Genomic DNA, 7,442 nt, shown 5'->3' on the forward strand with positions numbered 1-7,442 from the left:
TTAAAAGACAAAAGAATTCCGTTCACCGGAAAGCCAATTTTATCTATTTGTTGTGTTAGAGTGCCATCTAGTGGAAAATGTCTGGAATTACAACGCCAGCTCTTTTTCTATTTCTTATGTTAGAGTGCCATCGTGTGGAGTTTTTATGTAATTGCAGAATGAATTTTTATTTTTATGTTACAGCGCTACCCAGTGGTTTTATCATGTATTTGCAGAGGATATACTTTTCTTATTACTCAGTTAAGAGTGTCAGGACGTAGAGTTTTAATGTAATTGCACACAGATATGTTCTTCTTATTATTCTGGTTAGAATGTCACTGGGTGGAATTTTCCTGCAATTGCAGATAAATTTTTCATATTTCTCAGGTTAGAGTGCCACCGAGTGGAATTTTCGTGCAATTGCAGAACATGTTTTTCTTACTGCAGGTATCTTCCACTTTCTGAAAGTTATTCTTACACCACTTTGCTTTCATGAAAGACCTACATTAGTACATAATTTTCAGCAAGCAAAAGAAACCTGAAGAGGATTTTTGCTTTTACCCACACACACAAAAAAGGCATTACCGACTGTACTAATGTTGGTCTTTTGTTAAAGTGGCATAACTCTAACTTTTAGAAAGCGGGGATTGTCTTTGCTTTTCCCCATTTCTGCTTACAAAATGTTTCATAGGAACTTTACCTTCAGATAGCGGGGTGAACCTGTAATAGGGAAAAAAAGAAATACGTGTTCTGCACTTACATGATAATTCCACCAGGTGGCACCCCAGAACGCCATCTGGTGGAAATACCATGTAATTGCAGAACAGTTTTATTGCTGAAGTTAGGGTGCCGCCCAGTAGAATTTTCCTGCAATTGCAGAACAGATATGTTTTCAATTTCTCATGTTAAAGTGTTACCTGGCAGGATTATCCAGCAGCTGCAGGAAAAAAAAGTTTTTATATTCTTGTGAAAGAGTGCCACCTAGTGGAATTTGCTCTTTGTTACAAAGTAGAGCAGTGGTCCTCCAACTTGGCATCCGAATCACCTGGAGAACTTTTTAAAACAAAAATTTCATGTCCCCATGCTCAGAGTTTCTTATTCAGGAGGTTTGGGATAGGGTGTGGGGATTTGCATTTCTAACAAGTTTCCCAGTTTATGTTGATGCTATTTATCTGGGACTGCACTTTGAGAACCACTGAAATACCCACTCCTTAAATGTTAGTTTCACACATAACTGGGATTTTTTTTTCCTGTATAATTTCTAGAATTGTTTCAGTTCTGAAGATCTGTAGGGATTGGAAACCTTTGCTCTCCTGAGTCTTTCCAAAGAACTCAGGATACCTGTTGACTAAATCTACCAGTTGCTTTTGATACCAGTTTTTGCAAACTTATCTAAGCCACTTTACAATGTGGGATGAATTCTGTTTGTTTCCTGTATCCCCCAATCCTAATAGAATAGGCTCTCCCTACATATCTGTTGGATGAATGAACGAATTTAGGCCTTCAGCATTGCCAGGTTGTTAGGATAAATGTGGCAGCTTCCCACAAGTGAAGTAGGAAGACAGTTTGTCAATTTCCTTCTCCACAACTTCACTATTATATTACAATGAAAGAAGCTGCAGACAGAAATCTGTCAAAATCATTTATTCATATGCAGGCACAAATCCTGCCCTACAGCCTGTTCCTAGAAGCAGGCAAGGGCCTGCTCTGTTTTTTGTTTTTTTTGCGGTACGCGGGCCTCTCACTGCTGTGGCCTCTCCCATCGCGGAGCACAGGCTCCGGACGCGCAGGCTCAGCGGCCATGGCTCACGGGCCCAGCCGTCCCGCGGCATGTGGGATCCTCCCGGAACGGGGCACGAACCCGTGTCCCCTGCATCGGCAGGCGGACTCCCAACCACTGCGCCACCAGGGAAGCCCCCTGCTCTGTTTTTTAGGCACTATAACAAGCTCCTTCCTGACGTGTTGATCCATGGCAGAGCCAATGAGACAACAGAGTCTCCGTAAGAGGCGAACACAGGACCGCTAGTCCAAAGGTGTTAGCCCTCTGGCTTGTCAGACGCTTATCCTCCGTTCATGCAAGGGGTGGGTTCCTCATCATTTTAGCTAATCACATGTTTTGAACACCACTCATTTCACCAATTAAAAAGTATTCCTTACACTTTTTAGGTGAATTATTAAGCTCTGGTGCAGATGGAGATAGGATATTTGCAGGTCCTCTAAAACATGGAATCCTTATCAGGGTCCTTCGAATGTTAATGACCTAACCTGCAGCGTGGCTCCCTGATTAGGGTGATTCACAGGTTAACTGACTGCCCCTCCGGTAGAGGAGACTAAAGTTAATTTACAGACACATTTATAGCACTTCATTTATGCAGAATTCTGTGAAAGTAAATTGCACACAGTATAAATCCAGGAAACCTGAGGTTTTCTTCATGCATTTATTCGCTTGCTCTTTATTAAAAGTCTAACATATGGGATTTTAGGCTAAAAGTCAGGAATTCTGAGTTCTGGTCTCAGCTCTGCCACCAACTAGCTGTGTGATCTCAGACAAATTCCTTAACCTCTCTGGGCTTTAGTTTGTTCATTTGCGAACAAGAAACCTGAACTAGCCATTACTAAAGCTACCTCCAGCTCTAAAATGTCATGATTCCATTCTTTCAGAAAATGCTAGGACGCATTTGCAATTCCAGTTACCCTCCAGCCTTTCTTGGCCTCAGTGAGGATTAAACCTTGATATCCCAAAGCATCCGTTGTATGTAATGAATTAACTTCTCTCTTATACTCCTAGAATAGGAGTCATGTACTCTCTCTGGCAGAATGGAGAAGATAGTCACTCCCATCATGTTCTGTGTTCTGTGGTCCAGATGAGGAACCTGGGGTGAGAATGACTTGCAAAGTCCTCTAAAGGTCATCCAGCACAGAACACCCAATGGGGTGCCACAGATGAGCTACAGGGATGCCAAGATACCAATCTGCTTGCCTTCAGTGGAGGCTGGAAGTCCCGCGGAGGCCCAGGTTGGTGTAAGAGCCGCCTGGCCCATTGATTCCACCGAGCTGCATAAGCAGCACTGTTTTCTCCCTGTGGTGCGACATGAAAAGTGTGGTAATCACGTCTCTGTCGTACAGTGCTCGGAAATGTGCAGTTTAGGCCACGGGAATCATGGTCCTGACCCTAAATGATGCCCGGCGGAGATATAAAACAGAGGTTGCCAAGCTGCTGAGGGGGAGGGCGGGCAAGTCAAGGGGACCTCTCCTCGCTCACCGGGGTGCCGTGTTCCCAATGTTTTCTCACTGTAGCAGACATCTGTCCTGTTTCTGTACAAAACTTGGTGGCTCAACACACCAAACCTTTATTACTTCCCAATTTCTGTGGCTTAGGAATCCAGAAGCAGCTGAGCCGGGGGTTTGGGGCTCAGGGTCTCTGGTGAGACTGTGGGCTGGGCTGCAGTCATCTGAGACGAGAAGAGCCGTTCCCAGCTCCCTGGCTTGGCTGCGGGCTCCACGTGGGCCTCCCCACAGGGCTGCTCGCCTGCGGCAGCCAGCTTCTCCCAGAGCCACTGCGACCCAACAGACGGGAAAAAGCCTAGTGCCTTTATGACCCAGTCTCAGCCGTGACAGATCACGGCTTCCGCTGTGTGCTGACGGTCATACAGGCCAACCCTGGGCCAGTATGCGGGAGCAGGGCTCGAGAGTGTGGCTGCCAGGAGGCGGCGCCACTGGGCCAGCCTGGGGGCCACCGCACCTGCCTCTGCAGACTCGGGTGCTGCAGCCGCCAGGGGAGCCACGTGCGCATCACGGTTGAGAAGCACGCCCTGCCCACTAGGCGTGTACCATCCTCTTGCGGGGAGGGAAACCTTGTTGCCCGCTGCTTTCTCCAATTCCTCTCACTTGCCCCTCTTTCAATACTCTTCTCTCCAGAGAAGTCACCACTTTCTCCCCTTTCCAGCCAGACCTCCCAACCCAGGCGCCCATGTCCCCCACTTCTCTCTCCCTTTTTTTCTTATCTTCCCTCCACTTTCTTTTTCTTTCTCTCTTGTTTATTCATTTTCCAGAAAGCCCAGGAGGATTTAATTTTCGAAATGATTACCAGGAACGAGCCCAAGAGAAATGATGAAAACAAAAGTACTGTGGCCCTTTGAGACTCGAGTTCTTCTCTCTGAAAATACACCCTTCTTTTAGAGCAGAGGCCTCAAAGCTGCCAAGACGAGCAAATAGCTTTTCCCAGTGAAATATTTTATTTAAGGCATGGAGGCTCATTTGGGGGAAATGCTAAGATGCGGGAAACTTCCGTCGCCGTGGCGAGTAAGCACAGCTGATTACGTTCCCCGCCCGCCTCCAGGAAAGGATTCACAGGCACCCTTCTATGAGGTAGTCCTCCACTGCGCTCTGTTGCCGTTAGAAAAGTGCAAAATTCCTTTAAATCCAGGCACTCTGGAAACTTCGCAAAGCTGAGACTGATAAGTACTGCTCAGACACAGGATTGAAAGCAGAGTTTGAGCTGCTCCCCTATCAAGCCGCATCAGCATCACCTGGGAGCTCTTGGGAGCGGCAAAGTCGGCCCGGCCCAGGAGACCCGGATGTGAAACCCGGGGGGCGGGACTACCAAGTCCATTGCAAGGAGCCCGCGAGGGAGTTTGGCGCGCGCTGAATTGGTAGAAGCACTGGTTTGAGAAAAGCATGGGTCGCAAGTACACATTGGGACCCTGCCATTAATGGAGGGGAAAAGCGGGGAGACACCAGCAGGTAAGACATAAAAAATAATGGGATGTGACATGCTTAACTTTTCTAGGTATGAAAAGATACATGGGGCTGGCGTTCCCTTGCCTCTGACCGCCCCCCCCGCCCCCGCTTTCCGCTCCATCCCCCCTGCTCAGGCACCAGCACAGTAATGGGAACCAGTCCAGGTTGAGCCTGGGGGGTTGGGGGAGGAAGGGGTTATTTCGTTACCACATTTTGGAGCCAACAAGCTTTTAAACCAGAGAGCCGCTGGCTGTGAAGCAATGCTCGAGTGCGCCACTAGGGGTCGCCAGCAAGTTGCCTATCACAGCCCAATGCCAGCTTCTTTTTTTTTTTAGTAGATCTTTATTGGAGTATAATTGCTTCACAATACTGTGTTTCTGTTGTACACCAAAGTGAATCAGCCATATGCATACATATGTCCCCATATCCCCTCCCTCTTGAGCCTCCCTCCCACCCTCCCTATCCCACCCCTCTAGGTCTTCGCAAAGCACCGAGCTGATCTCCCTGTGCTATGCGGCTGCTTCCCACTGGCTATTTTACATTCCGTAGTGTATATATGTTGATGCTACTCTCACTTCGCCCCAGCTTCCCCCTACCACCCCGTGTCCTCAAGTCCATTCTCTATGTCTGCATCTTTATTCCTGCCCTGCAACTAGGTTCATCAGTACCCTTTTTTAAAATTTAGATTCCATATATATGCGTTAGCATATGGTATTTGTTTTTCTCTTTCTGACTTACTTCACTCTGTATGACAGACTCACTACAAATAACTCAATTTCGTTTCTTTTTATGGCTAATATTGCCTTGTATATATGTGCCACATCTTCTTTCTCCATTCATCTGTTGATGGACACTTAGGTTGCTTCCGTGTCCTGACTATTGTAAATAGTGCTGCAGTGAACATTGTGGTACATGACTCTTTTTGAATTATGGTTTTCTCAGGATATATCTCAGGGGTTGCTGGGTCGTATGGTAGTTCTATTTTTAGTTTTTTAAGGAATCTCCATACTGTTCCCCATAGTGGCTGTATCAATTTACATTCCCACCAACAGTGCAAAAGGGTTCCCTTTTCTCCACACCCTCTCCAGCACTCATTGTTTGTAGATTTTTTGATGATGACCATTCTGACCGGTGTGAGGTGATGCCTCCTTGTAGTTTTGATTTGCATTTCTCTAATAATTAATGATGCTGAGCATCTTTTCATGTGCCTCTTGGCCACCTGTTCGTCTTCCTTGGTGAAATGTCTACTTAGGTCTTCCGCCCATTTTTTAACTGGATTGTTTGTTTTTTTGATATTGAGCTAGCTCCGTGAGCTGTTTGTATATTTTGGAGATTAATCCTTTGTCTGTTGTTTCATTTGCAAATATTTTCTCCTATTCTGAGGGTTGTCTTTTGGCCTTGTTTATGGTTTCCTTTGCTGTGCAAAAGCAAAGGGAAGCCCTCTATGAGTTTTTTATAGTGTTTCGTCTTACATTTAAGTGTGTAATCCATTTGGAGTTTACCTTTGTATATGATGTTAGGTAATGTTCTAATTTCATTCTTTTACAATGCCAGCTTTTTATAACAAATAGTTTTAAACACACTCTTTAAAATCCTGAAATGCAATTCATAGATAATAGTACCTAACTACACACATAATTTTTAGATTTTTTTAAAGACTATAATATAACGCAGAAATAAAAGCCAAGTAATGTGTTACAAACTAAGATGTATGCTTGGACAACTACATTAGAGCCACAATGAAGTGGTTGGATGCTTGCACCTGAACGTAGAATCACTGTGACTGTGGCAGCTGCGGGTGTAGACTGAAGTGGGGTGTTAAATCACTCACTTGAATACCAGTAGCAGCATTGCCACTGGCGATACGAGTTTTCTGTAGTTGTAAACAAGTCTTGAAAAACCTGGAACAGAACAAATTATTGACACAGTCTTTCCTCGGTTTACTTACTAAATACCTATGTATTACTGGAAGATTCACTCAAAAGCTGTTTTTTATTTCTCTGTAGAATGGAGGTAGGATCTAGGTCCAGATATTATATACAGGTTTTAGATGCAGGATTTCACCTACATAAAATGTCCAGAGGAACGTTTGAAAGTCATGTGAGAAATAGAAAATGTGTCCATCGCACAGGGTGTCGGGAATCTAAGTTCAAGGGTATTCCCCCCATCATTGTGACAACAAACCCCCAGCCGCAGAAGTGCCCATGGTAAGCCATAGGGAGCAGCTCGGCTCCCGTTGAGAATCACTTTGAAGGGAGGAGCAAAGGCAAGAGAGGAGAGACTAAGGAAGGCACATCTAGGCTCAGGATGGGCCAAGGACCATAGCCATGTGGCAGATGCAGCGACCTGGGGGCCCACTTGGGCAAGGGTGTGCACGTGCTCTGTTGGCAGTCAGTGTGCCAGGGAAACGGCATTCACTTTTTGTCCAAGTCTCCCTTTTTAGCCCCTCTACCACCACCCTTGGAGTCAACAAAATATTTAAACATCTGGAAATCCTTTCTAAAAATAGATATAATGTTCTCTTTGGGCCCCAGGGGGATTCCTGAAAATGGATTTAACGCTTCCTAAGGGGCAAAGAGTATTATGAATCACATCCCTGAAATGTTTGCATATTTTTGGACCCAGCAATTTCATCTCGAGAAATTTGTCCTAAAAAAAAATAATAATTTGGATGAGGTGATAGCTACAAATATACTCAAGCATAGTTTATGATTGTAAGAATG

Source organism: Monodon monoceros, unplaced genomic scaffold (genome assembly GCF_005190385.1).
Source record: "Monodon monoceros isolate NGI ecotype Baffin Bay Population unplaced genomic scaffold, NGI_Narwhal_1 Super_Scaffold_22, whole genome shotgun sequence".
Lineage (NCBI taxonomy): Eukaryota > Metazoa > Chordata > Mammalia > Artiodactyla > Monodontidae > Monodon > Monodon monoceros.